The sequence below is a fragment of the Rhyacophila brunnea genome, unplaced genomic scaffold (genome assembly GCF_057557595.1).
Source record: "Rhyacophila brunnea isolate RB1 unplaced genomic scaffold, BYU_Rbru_1.0 scaffold_4, whole genome shotgun sequence".
NCBI lineage: Eukaryota > Metazoa > Arthropoda > Insecta > Trichoptera > Rhyacophilidae > Rhyacophila > Rhyacophila brunnea.
In genome coordinates this window covers 468453-482965 of record NW_028233068.1, presented here as the reverse complement: position 1 = coordinate 482965, position 14513 = coordinate 468453, and the positions used below count along the sequence as shown (strand labels likewise).

At 34.0% G+C, this 14513-nt stretch overlaps 1 protein-coding gene across 1 annotated transcript in view; it reads right to left on the bottom strand.

Annotated features, from left to right (window-relative positions):
• LOC147066714 (uncharacterized) overlaps positions 1 to 14513 on the bottom strand; it is a 1113477-nt gene that overhangs the window by 970299 nt on the left and 128665 nt on the right. The window lies entirely within an intron of this gene.

The window sequence follows — 14513 nt, the reverse complement described above, 5'->3', positions numbered from 1 at the left end:
TGGTGGGGGTACGCGCTGCACCGGGTTATGGCTACGCCTGGCGCAACAAGCATTAATACAACATCCATGCTAGAAGGTTTATCGCATGCGGAAGAAAAGCAATTGTTGGAATTATTAGCTTCAGACGGATTCTTGCAAAATAAATATAAGGAGTGTACTTGAACATCATTTAGGTTGCAAATGCAACATGTGTATCCAGTTTTAACAGAGAAATTCCTGAAATACATTGCCTTTTTCAACTTCATATCTATGTGAAGTTGCTTTTTCAGCATTTGTAGACATTAAGTCAAAAAAAGGAACAGCCTTTGGGTGTGGAACCGCATCTCAGATTAAAATTAATAACCAGGGAACCAAATTATGATGATCTGTCGTTTCAACATAAATAATTTCATCCTTCTCATGGTTTATAATGAATATTATTTTTTATAATATAACTTTTATTTATATTTTATTATGAATGAATTTCATTTTTCGTTTATTATTATTTTGTTTATGTACTACAAAAGGAATATATTTTGATTGTTATTAAAGTACTTATATGCATTTTCCTTTGACGAGGAGTACTCAGTGTTACGAAAATTATAGAAGGGGTACACAGATGCCGAAAGTTTGGGGAACACTGGTCTAGAGAGCTACAATATGTATGCCGAATTCCACCGAAAAAAATGTTCTTTTGATTTACACCGCCACCGTAGTGGGTGTAGTCGTTCTTTTCGCCGAATGTTTATCGCAGATTTTTGGTTTTTTAATATTGAGGTTTCAACGTATTAATTTAAAATGGACAAAAAAAGTATTATTGCTTTTAAATTATACACAACCTACTCAATACAACACAGCCTAATATCTCGTTTATCGGTCTTTTGTCTATTGCACTCGGTGTACCTACACCATGGCCCCCACATCCTGAAACGGGCCCTCAGGCTAGGGCAGTGGTCGGCAAACTGCGGCTCTTTGGCCCCTTGAGTGCGGCTCTGCCACAGATGCTCTCTGCCATATTTGACATGGCTACAAAGAAGAAGCAAAGAAAATGGAAGAGTATAACCGTAAAAAATGTAATGTTGAATAGACCGAGACTTCGCGTTTATTCAAAACTTAAATGGCTTACCGACCTTTATTTATGTGTCGGGAAAAATTAGCGCATTCAAATTTAGAGAGATACTACAACTAAAAACTCGTAATTTTGCGCTAAATATTCTGTCGATGATGCAAGGAAAAAAGCAGCTGAGGAGAAGAGTCAAGAAAAATAAAGTTCTGTATTTAATTAGGTACTGAATAAAATCTTTCAACAATGTTAATATTGCAAGTTTTGTGGTTAGTAAAAAGATTTCCAAGAGAGGAAATCAAGAGTAAATTGAAAAATCGATTTATTGATGAGAACCTGGAATCGTGCTTAAAATTAAATCAACAACATACGAACCTGACTTACCCAAACTTTACAAGGAGATGCAAGGCCATTATTCACATTGAGTTTGTCAGTCATTGTTATGATTCAATTTTATGGATACCTGACTTACAATTTATTTTTTATTAATAAATAAGATCATTATTACGTATGATATTCAGTTTTATTCAGTGTACTTACCTATAATTTAATTAGGACTTAAAACTTTAACTAAAGTTTATTAAGTAAATTAGCAGTGTACCTACTTACTACCTACGCATAAAATTTCAGTTTAAGAAATTTGGCTCTCAAAAGAAATCTCAATCGTTGTACTGTTGATATTTGGCTCTATTGACTAATGAGTTTGCCGACCACTGGGCTAGGGTATTTGACGGGCCCCCTATCCACCACTTAGATTAACGGCAGTGTAAAACACTACATTAACGTTTTTCGAATTGTGTTTTAGTTCAAATTGAGGGTACTTTTGGTTACTACTTTAATTATTGGCGATTTTCAATACATCTACTTTAATAATGGAGCTGTCGAGTATCGACACATAATAATCTGAAATATATATTGGCCAATTATATAATTTAAAATGTTCATAGTCATGAAGTGTAATAGCGCCGCAGGCGACTTTTTTTACTATTAAAGATCATTTATGATATGTGTTTATCTCACTTATCTGGTCAACCCGACACGCCGGCCCCCCACAGCCCGGGCCCCCAGGCTATAGCCCTGTCAACCCTCCCCAGCCATCACCTATACCACTCCAGAATTCGGGTGGACTCCGAAAATTTCATTAGGGAACTTCGCGGGTGTGGGCATAACAAATGACGAAAGTTTCATTGCAATCGAATGAATGGTATAGGAACGAAACGAATAAAAGAAGATAGAACGAAGAACAAAAAGAAGAACATGGTTATACCAACTCAGAAATCTTCGCGGGTGTTGGCACAACAACTGACGAAAGTTTCGTATATAAGTTTCGTTTCTAAAGTATAGGAACTATATGAATAAATGAAGATAGAATGAAGAAGAAGACGGTTGCACTAATTTAGAAACCTTTACGGGTGTTACCACAACAACTGACGAAGGTTTTATCTCAATCAGATGAATGGTATAGGAACCATACGAATAAAAGAAAATAGAATGAAGAATGAGAAGAAGAAGATGATGATTTGTCTAATTCAGAAACCTTTGCGGGTGTGATTACAACCACTTACCAAAATTTCATCGCAATCGGATGAATGGTATAGGAACCATACGAATAAACGAAGATAGAACGAAGAAGAAAAAGAAGATGGTTGTACTATTTCAGAAACCTTTGCGGGTGTTACCACAACAACTGACGAAGGTTTCATTGCAATCGGATTAATGGAATAGGAACCATACGAATAAAAGAAGATAGAACGAAGAAGAAGAAGAAAATGGTTATACTAATTCAGAAACCTTTGCGGGCGTTACCACAACAACTGACGAAGGTTTCATCGCAATCGGATGAATGGTATAGGAACCATACGAATAAAAGAGGATATATTGAAGAAAAAGAAGAATATGGTTTTTCTATTTCAGAAACCTTTGCGGGTGTGCGTACAACAACTGACGAAAGTCGCGATGAATTATCATAATATCATTTTTAAATAGAAAACACATGTGACAAAAATTTTCAATTATTCTATAATTATTGAAGCTTTTCCTGCTGCCGAACTTATTTGCACTTGATGGACTTTTGAGGGCTTTAGTTAAAATTATCAATATATTCAAATTATTTGCAAAAAATCACTAGTTCTATAATTATGATCAATACATATTTTTAAATGTCAACATACTAAATGTAGTTTTTGCTATAAAATAATATTTTAAAAAGATATTGATAAGCACCTACTTCTGTTTTTTTAATGTTTAAGAAATACCGAAAAACCGGTATTAATATTTTCATTCGGTATTGCAATCCCTAAATTCATTCCTACTGCAGTTTAAACAATTTCTCGTATCTAATCGGCCTCGTGTATAAGTTTGTAATTGTCCGTACAAAATACAATAATTTAATATTTTTTTAATTGACGAGAGAGAAATTGCATTATTTATTTCTTTAATTTTTTTTTCAACAGAGACATTCGCTGGAAATAATATATCTTAATATTCTTATCTTCGGCCCTGACCAAATTGATTAACAAATTAATGTTAATATATTTATTTTATAAAGCCATGCTATTCGTCAAAACAGTCAAATTTACGAGAAATACGTCACTACGACATGATTATCAAAATTGTAGAGTTATCGATATCACCCTCTCGTTTAGTGGTTTTTACGTAACAGTTGAATTCGCATTAATTATAATATGCATGGCAACTAGATTTATATGATATTTTTTGTAATTAATTACATAGCAACAAGACCCCCTTAGGTCGTTATTTATTAATTATTGATACCTACTTATGTAATATAATAAGACACTTACATTTAGCTAGTTATATTATTTAACAATTAGATCTTTTACCACGAGGCGTCCTTTGAAGAGGGTTGGTATAAAAAAATATTTTTTAATTTTGCTACCAAAGATGATTTTGACCACACCGAGCGGTTTTTTTCTTATCCATCCTGACCTGATGACTCAGGATCATGACCTGAATAATTTCGTCGTTTGACGACCTTCTCGATAGCTTAGCTCCAACCTATCGGCATTCAGCGGTACGCAGGACCTGTTTGTAGAAAATCCATTCTGGAATAATTGAAGGCGTCCCCCAAAAAGGGGTATATAATATAATACATCATGTCAAAAAGTGATTTTATTGACTAAAACGGTTCTATAAAGAATTGTTCACGATATTGGAAAGTTTTATTATGTTAACTGCCACACTTTTTGAGATATTAGCAACACTAAAATGCTTACCGTAGAAGAGGGGTCTATATGATTATTTTTATTATCCAAAATAAAAAATAAATAAAAAATTGTCAATGATAAAGAGTGTTTTCATGTTCGCATGATCGAATAAAACGTATTTTTCCTCTCCTTTTTTTGTTTTTGCATATAGACCCTATTCCGGGGGACGCCTTCAATTCTTGATTCCCGTCCTCTCCTACCACGATTTTTTTTCCAGGAGAATCCAACCCAAGACAAATCTAGTAGTGACTGTCTTGAATCTGGAGTTTATTCAATGATAAAATAATTTGAGTGAGATAATTGGTACAAAAACTAATACAAAACGATAAATTTTTGCTTCATAGATTGTGAAAATAGTTTATTACAGTGTTCTTAACTGCAGGTCCTCAAGAATCTATTACTAGTTCGCGATAGCTTCACCATGCTGTCAAGCGAGTATACATCACTCCGAGATTCGGGGAATTCCCATTAGATGAAAAAATACTGGCCGCTGAATCTACGTTTCCATATTATAATATTTTTGCTAATATACTGAATTATAGATTTTTTTTAAAATCCAATAAATCTACTGATATTTGGGTGTTTTCCATATTTGTTATTAACCGATGATTACTTTAATAATTAACTTGAAAAGATTTACGCACGCCTTTTTTTGATGTGGATTGTAAATTGGCAAAGGAACCATTAAAGGCGGCATTTTACCCACTGACGTCAACATTGTTTATAATAAATTAATATTATTATTCAACTCTGCGCAAACTTGGACACTGCAATCACGTATATCAGTAGCAGCAGAATTATGATATCGCACTAACCAAAAATTATAATTTTATAACATAAGATTTAAGGATATGCTTAGGCTATAATATAGGCTATAATAGGCATGGTCTAAAAAATCGTGACTACGTGCATATTGTGCAAACGACGCGTGCGGAACAAACCATAATTTGTCACACAAATTGAACATGCGTCCATTTAATGTTATGTTTATTATTATATTAGTAATAATAATAAATTCATTGACATGTTTTCTTTTTGTATATATTATTTTGGGTATATGCGTGACGTTTTTTAGTCTATGTTTACACTATTTAAAAATATATTCCTCCGACGCCATCACAAAACAAATTGACGTGCTCACATCTCGACAACGTCTCTTCGATTGGCAACGAGTGCGAAATTTCGTTCCACCCATTGTTGAAAATTATTTGCCGTTTCACTGAATGATGTATGCTCTTAATAAATAAAATTCTATCTTACTGGTTTATATTTCCGGTTGATACTGGTCGGTGAAACATTTCTCCCACACTCGCCGGGCCGGGAGTGTTAAAAAGTTGAATAACACTGGTTTATTAGATGATTGTGAAACCTTCAAATCAGTAAATTTGTTATTCGAAATATCTACAATAATAGGTGTTAATGTTGCACATAAATTATGGAACTAATAATGGAACGATTGAACAAAATTGAGCATACAGGCGCTACGCTACGCATTACCTTTACGCACACGTAGAGTGTTGCTACGTTGCGCGTAGAAGCGTAGATGTATTATCTTCCTAAGCTGCTATGCCGTACGGCGTAGATCAGACGTAGAGGCTTACCGCTACGTCGGCTATATTTTTTATACTTATATTCAGAATTGAGTATAATGCCACAACTTTATATCATATTTAGTCTACATTGCTAAAATGAGTAAAGAATGTCTTCAATTTTGATTATGACCTACTAACTCTATTTCCTATTCTGCATTTAATTTATTCTTAGATCGATTTCTCTTAATGTAAACAAGTTTCTGACTTCTCAGACCCACGTGAAGTTCTTTACATCAACAAGAATTTTTAAATTATTTAATTTTTATTAGGTGAATCTATTAATCATAGTTTTCTCTGATGTGTAAAGTAAATGAAACAGAAAGACATTTTTCTGTTGAAAGTTTTTTAGTTTTCAAGACAAGATTAGGTGTCGCTAGATTTCAAAATCAGCCAAGTCCATAATAGATGAATAGGAGAAAAACAGCTTTTTGTTTTCTCAAATACACAGTCACAAGGGTGAAAGTTTATATTATTTCGAGTATAGAATATTTAAAATTAATAAATTCCACATTTTGATAATGCAGAAATATTAGAAAGCAGTAGTTCTTCAGCAATTCACAAAAAAGTCAAAAATACCTAAAGGTGGACTTGGCTGATTTTGAAATGTAGCGACACTTTAGCTTGACAGACCTAGTTCAACGATATTATGGGATCATTTTAACATTTTTATTGAACGTTATATCAGACTTGAAAATGAAAATTATTTTCTGCGTATACAAAAAATAAGACGCTATAGCCTTCCAAGCAATTAATTAATGTATCAGTGTGTGATCGAGACTAATCTGTAATTATACATTCGCATTTTTATACACGGATATACGGCGGAGCTACGGGATGCTGGTTTGACCTGGAACGAAGCAAGAAGACTGGCGAGGGACAGGTATTCTTGGAGGCCCCGCGTGGTGTCCATATGCTCCGACTCCTTATGCGGACATGGAAGAAGAAGAAAGAAGAAGATGATTTTTTTTCATTGTTTTACTTAAAATGCTCCAAACTTTTAGTTAAAATTTTACAAACGCGGCATGGCATCTTGAACGGCGGACACAAAACTAGTTCACATGAATATGCTCAGATATTGCGCATAATATAATAAGCCTTTACTGACTACTCTATACTATAGTAAGATATTTTAACTAGTACGTACGCCCGGAAGTTGCGTATACCGTTAAAACTAAAGATAATTTTTTAAAGTTTTGATTTTTTTTTATTAAGTATTAGGGAATTCTAAATTTTCAAACTCTTACAATCTTTTTTTCGTGACGTGTTCAAATGAACGCATCGCAGGCCATGCGTATAGTTGGGTATTTCCCGAAGAATTCTTAAAGAAATTTAAAAAAAAAACCTATAAAAATCCTAAAATCAGTGTTAAAACAGACAAATTCCAACAAAATATGATTTTTTTATTTATGTAAAGACAAACAAAATAGAATTAGGAAAACAAAAATAATTCAAAAATTGCTTATTAAAACAGAATTTCAAAAAACACAGACTGTCAATCGCTGCGTCTGACAATCGCGTACGATTTTGAGACACAACGACGTTTTGTGTTAAATGCCCCGACCAGTCTTTGGACGTTTTGTGCTTTCTGTCCACTTTTTTTCATATAGAAAATCGTTTTTTCAATTAATATTTGATAATAAAGAAATCCCGAATCCCGAGATAAGATTCTTGAGATCCGGGATTTCCCGAAATGTTAAAAATTTTAATTCTCGAGATTCGGGATGGAAAATCTCGAAAATTTCTCGAGAATTCCCATCGGAAAACTCCCGAAACCCAACTCTAACTATGCGTAATATGCGAATTGGCTTGCCTCAAACCATTTTCAAAATGTTTGATTTACGTGATGAAAGTGCTAGCACACATAGTTCCACCAGCATAGGATCTCTGTTCAACATGATGCCGATAAGTTTATAATGGCAAATTATACTACAACACTTGAAGGATTCGAATCGAAAAAAATGTTCTGTGTATTGTTCTTTAGTTTTTTTCAGGAATACTATAATTTGTACATCTTTGTATTATAATCACCATATAAAAAGATAGCAACACTTCTTAACGTATAAGTGTAGACTGGGTGGCATGCGTACAATACATTCAATCGAAGACATGCGCAAATACGACTACTCGGTGTAAAAAAACAGACTGAAAAGTTGAAGCGAACTGGAAGATGAAGTGAACAGATGTAGACAAAATAATAATCTACCTGTACCCCCACTGCCATCTTTTGATTAAAAAAGCCTGAACATAACTTTTTACACAAGCAACGAGTGGTCCACTTTTCAGCTGTCAAAATCAGATCTCAGATTGCTTGACAATCTTGACATATTGATTCGCCCTTTCTCGTTTCAAATTGAATTATAAAAAATTCTCAAATCAAATATATTAACTATCAGTATTACTTATAAATAATATACATTACTATTATTCATCAGCTGTCAAAGTCTGACTAGTCCTTCTCACAAAAACCGGTGGTAATATCGATTTCCAAAAAGTATATAGAATTAATCTAAGTATGCATTACATTATCGTAGAAGGTTTGTTAATGCTAGTCTATTATTTATCATGTAACTCATCTATCCAAATCAAACCATTCCCTGTGTGAACACGACAGACGCGTCAGTATGAGCACTCTATAGAACAATGACAGTCAATGACAGGTCATTCGTAAACAACAACGGGAGGGGCGGAAAAGGTAGGACCACTCGTTGTGAATGTATCGGCTTTCTACTTGAGTCGGCAATGTGTACTCCCCATTTCAATCTTTTTTTATTGATTACTTTTTATATTATTGTAGTTATTATTTTATGATTAAGTACTTATTTCAAAATCTGTCAAATCTAACACATTTTTATTATATTAAGGAGAAGGAAAAATATTTCTGATAAAAACTGTCTCGTTATCACGAGTAACAAAATAACAATTAATTTAACATGGAAATATCGAACTTTTATTTTATTATTACGATAAAACTGCAGATAAATAGGTACCTACCCAAACAATTGCCTCTACTGTGTGATGTTTTAAGAAAACCTTATCTCGCATATTAAATTAAACAAATTTGAATATAATATTGAAATTTGGGCATGCTTCTTAAGATCCGGTTCGTTATAATTATGTGTAATGTTCTAGACCCGCCGTTGCTACGGGGAAAGTGTGGTGTGCTTCGGTGAGTTTATCACGTGCACGCCACGTGATCAGCACGCGTTTCACTCTCTTTCGCAAGATAACATTCGTGAGTCACGTTCAAGAGGCCGCGCTGCTTCTCAAAAATTGTTGTCGCCACTTCTCGCTTATGTTTTGACTGAAACAACAGTTTTGTTTATTAAATAATTTCACGGGGAACGGCGGGTGGTAACGTACAGTGACTGACGCCAGGCATTTTAATCAATAAATAATAATTATTCAGCCAGTATTCTATCCATTTTTAACAGACTATAACCACGCATGCAATGACTTTTTGGAACATCTAGAATTTGCTTTGTATCTTACTCCATTTTATTATAAAATCAAAAGGACGATTATTGAAGTTATACTTATTTTGGCGCGTTTGGGAAATAAGATCAGAGTGTATTTTTGGCGTGTGACATGTAACACATAATTTATTTTGGTACTGTACGGTTATCAGGAAGATTAGGTTTGGTTAGGTTAACCTAACAAATAATCCAGTTTATCGGCTATTTTCAAAATGTTTTTTCCGCTGTATTCCTGATAACCGAATAGTACCTACCTTTATTTTTTCACACGAAAAAAAACGCACTCGATTGGATTTAAACCACCGATTGTTCGGTTATCAGCCGAACGCACTACCTTTACGCCACAGTATGATACTGCAATCGTGACGATTATACAGTATAATATTATAGTTTAGAATTGTTCCGTTGCCTAGGCAGCGAATTTATTATTGTCGGCCATTTGCAATTCCTTACCTAAACAAACAAACGTCATAGTGGCAGTTGTTACTTTATAAATAAAAACAATGATAAATAATTATATAATTTAGTAATATAAGTTAAAATTTATATAAATAAACCAACGGCGCTTCAATAAGCGGTCTGTTTTCTTACGTGTGTAATTTAACAAGATAATTAAGAGCTAGTCGAAGAATCTAGGAGCGGAATGCAGAAACATTTGTCATAACTAAAATTTCCTTAGCAGAAAACACTATGCAGAAACATTGTCCTTAGTTAAGATCATTTCTATTGAAAATAATACCATATTTAAAAATTCTCGTTAGGTAAATTAGGTAAATTATTTTTTAATTGTTAAACGATGACAATAATATGACAACTTTATTTTATAAATGTAATAACTATAAATACATATTAATATTTAATTATAATACTCTTATGTTTCCGTTATAAGTCATTATACGTGATTCCACAGGCACCGCAAGATATTTTTTTAACATGGTAACACTAGCCTCAAGTGTCATTCTTCACCTGGCATTTTGTATTTCTGCGGGTTGGCATATAAAAGTAAAATAATATTCTGCAAGTACATGCCAAACGAATTAACACTATCAATTTCCATATTGAGATACATTGTCAAATGAATTTGAATGTATGGACTGTGTTATAGACATGCGAATTTATTTTGACAGCAGCTGTCAGTGGTAAATGGTAATACAGAAGGGGCGTGTTTATAACAAAAGTAGTCTATGGTTAAGGATTCCTTAACTCTATACTCAGGATTGTCTATAGTTAAGTCATGCTTTTCGGCGACTTATCCTTAGGAACGAAATCTTAGATTGTGCATGCTGCTCTAGGTTATCACAAGTTTTGTTTTTATTTTTTTACGCCAAAGAAGTATTATTTCTAACGCGCGTACATAAGTACAAACACCGATTTTTATAATATAGGCGATATGTTGACACGTTTTCTTCAGGCTTATTTTCTGGTCAATTCCCAGTGAATTTTCATGCCATAGTTGTACATTGTTTGTTTAAAGTAAATACCGCCTGTTTACCGTTGCTCTTCCTTGCATTACATATTGAGTGCGACCTTGTCAAACAATATAACATTTGCAGCCATTTGCCACACCTAAGCTGGCTCGCACATCTAAACTCGCCCGTCTGCCGCACAGTCTTAAATCAAACCTTCTAGAAACGTCGCTCCAATGTTGCATATGAAGACCACGCACATAGGCACCTAGCGACAGTCGCACGTAACCTCTCGAAACGTAGATATATTAGGATGCGGCGACCGGTAATCATGTATAGGAATGACCAATTTGTAGGTGTGCGTATGCGTTCTGGCGGCTTCTGGATATATTTTTCAAACTGAAAAGTCGCATTCTTTGAGTTTGGCCCCACCATATGCCTCTAGACCTAGACACTTCCACTGTAAAAGGTGTAGAAGCCAACTGGCAGGGGACAGCTGCGCGGGGCATATAGAGGGTTTCACATCTTGTTATATCGGCGGGCAGCTTAATTTAAATAAATACCAGTATGCATATCCTTGTAAGATCATTCAGATTAGACGCCGTATTTCAAAATATGTACAATTATTTAAGAAGATTGTTCAAACCTAGAAAATTCATTAAATTTACTTAAAAAAATAATGTTTTTTAGCGTGCGGTAATAGCCGAATTTCCCTAAATACACCTACCTAATTAGTTATATACCTATATACTAGTAACGAATAAAGATCTCCCTGTGTGTGCATACTACGCTATGAAAAATCAGTAACAGAACTATGATAGTATCATCTTCTTTATGTAACATGCACCCCAGGTGTATCTTATTATTCTTCTTCCGACCACGTCCAATCCTAATAAGATCATAAAATAGGCCTCCTCAGAGTGGAGGTTTGTTTTCACAAATTTTGTTTTTACGAGAAATGGATGACAGCCACTTGCTCAACCTATTAGGTCCATACTCTGACTCATGCACAAATTGAAAAACAATATGTGTACTTGCCAGACCCAGGATTCGAACCTGGGATCCACGACGCGATAGGTCGTATGCACAGAGACTAGAAAAAATTACATACTTTCGTTGACTGATTTAAAAAAAATCAAACACCATATTTAAAAAAAAAACTAAAATACAACATTTTAATAACAATTTCTTATCTGTAAAATAGTACCATTTTGCCATAAAATGTAGGTACTTAAATACAGTTTTTTTCGTTTGATGATCTGTGCAATTTTACATCTATAATTTTTCATATTGCCAACATATACAAAGTTTAGAAGATATTGTTTTTCGATATATTATAATATATTATTATAATGTAATGTAATCGGTTTCCATAAAATATGTTTTATGTCACGTGGAGCATGAAAGTGTTAGTAATCGTTTCATAATACTACTCATCAGATTCTAGCATGCTAATTATGTATGTATCATAATAATCGTGATTGTCCCATGATTTGTAGAACTTTGATTCCCACGATGGTATAAATTATGTACTAGCTAACGTAGCTGGAAAGTTCAGTGGTGGTACATTTACATGATAACTTAAGACGAACCTATCCGTATACCTTTGATTAAAATACACAATTTTGTAAAACCTGAAAGACATGTATTTTAAAAAATCCTACAAAAAATCTTATAACGAACTGAGTAGGATTACAACACGTCTTTGTTTTGAATACCGTACAGGTCCTCGTAACTAGAATTGGGTTTCGGGAATTTCCCGACCGCAATTCTCGAGAATTTTTCGAGATTTTCTATCCCGAATCTCGAGAATTAAAATTTTAAACATTTCGGGAAATCCCGGATCTCGAGAATCTTTTCTCAGGATTCAGGAACACAAAACGTTCAAAGACTGATCGGGGCATTTAAAACAATTAAGCCAACGTCGGCTCAAAATCAGCGCAATTTTTGCAACATCAGGGAATTCTGTGTCCCAAAAGTTTACGCGATTGTCAGACGCAGCGATTGACAGTCTGTGTTTTTTGAAATTCTATTTTAATAAGTAATGTTTTGAATTATTTTTGTTTTCCAACTTCTATTTTGTTTGTCTTTACATAAATAAAAAAATCATATTTTTGTAGATTGGATTTTTACAGTTTTTTTTTAAATTTCCCGATATCTCGAGAATTCTCGAAAATTCTTTTCTGGAAATCCCGAATCTCGGAATTCAAAATTTCAACATTTCGGGAAATCCCGAATCTCGAGATTGAGATTTTCTCGAGAAATACCCGACTCTACTCGTAGCCAATTTTATTAAAAATAATATATTCTCAAATCAGATGTTCATTAAATTGTTGTTAAAAAAACTTTCTCTCTGGCCGTCCTTTTGTCACATTATATGGACACCGCACGGCAACTTCATGAACCTCTGTTGTTCATCAATCTAGCAGTTTCCCAGTTCATGATACCATCTAGTAGTTCAACCATCTAAATATACCTATTTGGGTCTTCCATGACGTTAGAATCCGGTAGATTTGAAGAAAAGGCAGGCTATGTAACACTCGCTGGAAGCATCCAATGAATAAGATCCAACGTCGATTTCTTCGCAATACTGTTCGCAGAAAAGACATTATCAACATCATAATCATCAGCCTGGATCGAGCAACTGATAGATAAAGGCGTCTCCAAGTGGTTCCATTTCTTCCGGTTATATGTGTTACGTTGACACATACTACCTACCTACATAGCATATGTGTATTGCGTTTTGTTTTCTTCAATAATATTATTCTCATTTGCTGCTGACTAGATAATGAAGTTTTAATTACCACCTTCAAAATGCACGTTAATTACATCGATTGGCCGACTGGTCATTACGCGCCAGGTGCGTCTTCAGCGTACAAAGTATTAAGCGCCTCGTATCATTTACTTATCTATACACCACGGTGGCCGCGCGGCTTACGCGTTGGACTATCACGCCGCGGGTTCCAGGTTCAAATACTGGGTCTGGCAAGTACACATATTGTTTTGCAATTTGTGTGTGAGTCAGGGTATGGACTTAATAGGTTGAGCAAGTGGCTGACACCCATTTCTCGTAAAAAATGAAATCTGTTAATACAAACCTCTACTCTGTGGAGACCCATATGATCCTATTAGGATAGGACATGATCGGATCATTTACTAGTATTTGCAAAATATCAGAACTTTATACCAAAAACTTTAAATCCATTTATTTCCCAATCACTTAATTTATTTGTTTATTTATTAAGGAAACAAACAGTTACATTTTGAATACAAAAATATTTTTAAAAAAGAATAGTTAAATTATATTGCAACCAAAAGAGTTTCCATGTATAAATTATAATACAGTTAAGCCTAACAAGAATAAAAATTGAGAAAGTAAGAAGAGCAAAATATAACGAAATGAAAAAAGAGGAATAATTATAGACAAAAAAGTTATAAGTATTATATAATATATACATACATTCAAAATTTGGTAAATGTTCATTATACAAAATTTTGGAGATAGCGCGTTTAAACGAAACAGATGTATTATTGAAAGGATCAACGGCGGAGAAAGACATATTGTAATTTAAAGAAGAGCGCCGAATAAAGGAGTTTTGTGCATAATTTGAATCACTACGACTAACATGGTACAAACCTTGCTTTTGGGTAAATCTTGATGGACAGTGGAAACCCACCATTTCTAGTAGGTTTGGAGAGTCAACAAAACCATTGATAATTTTGTAAAGAATATACTGATCAGAAAGATAACGTCACAGATAACACACAGTTAT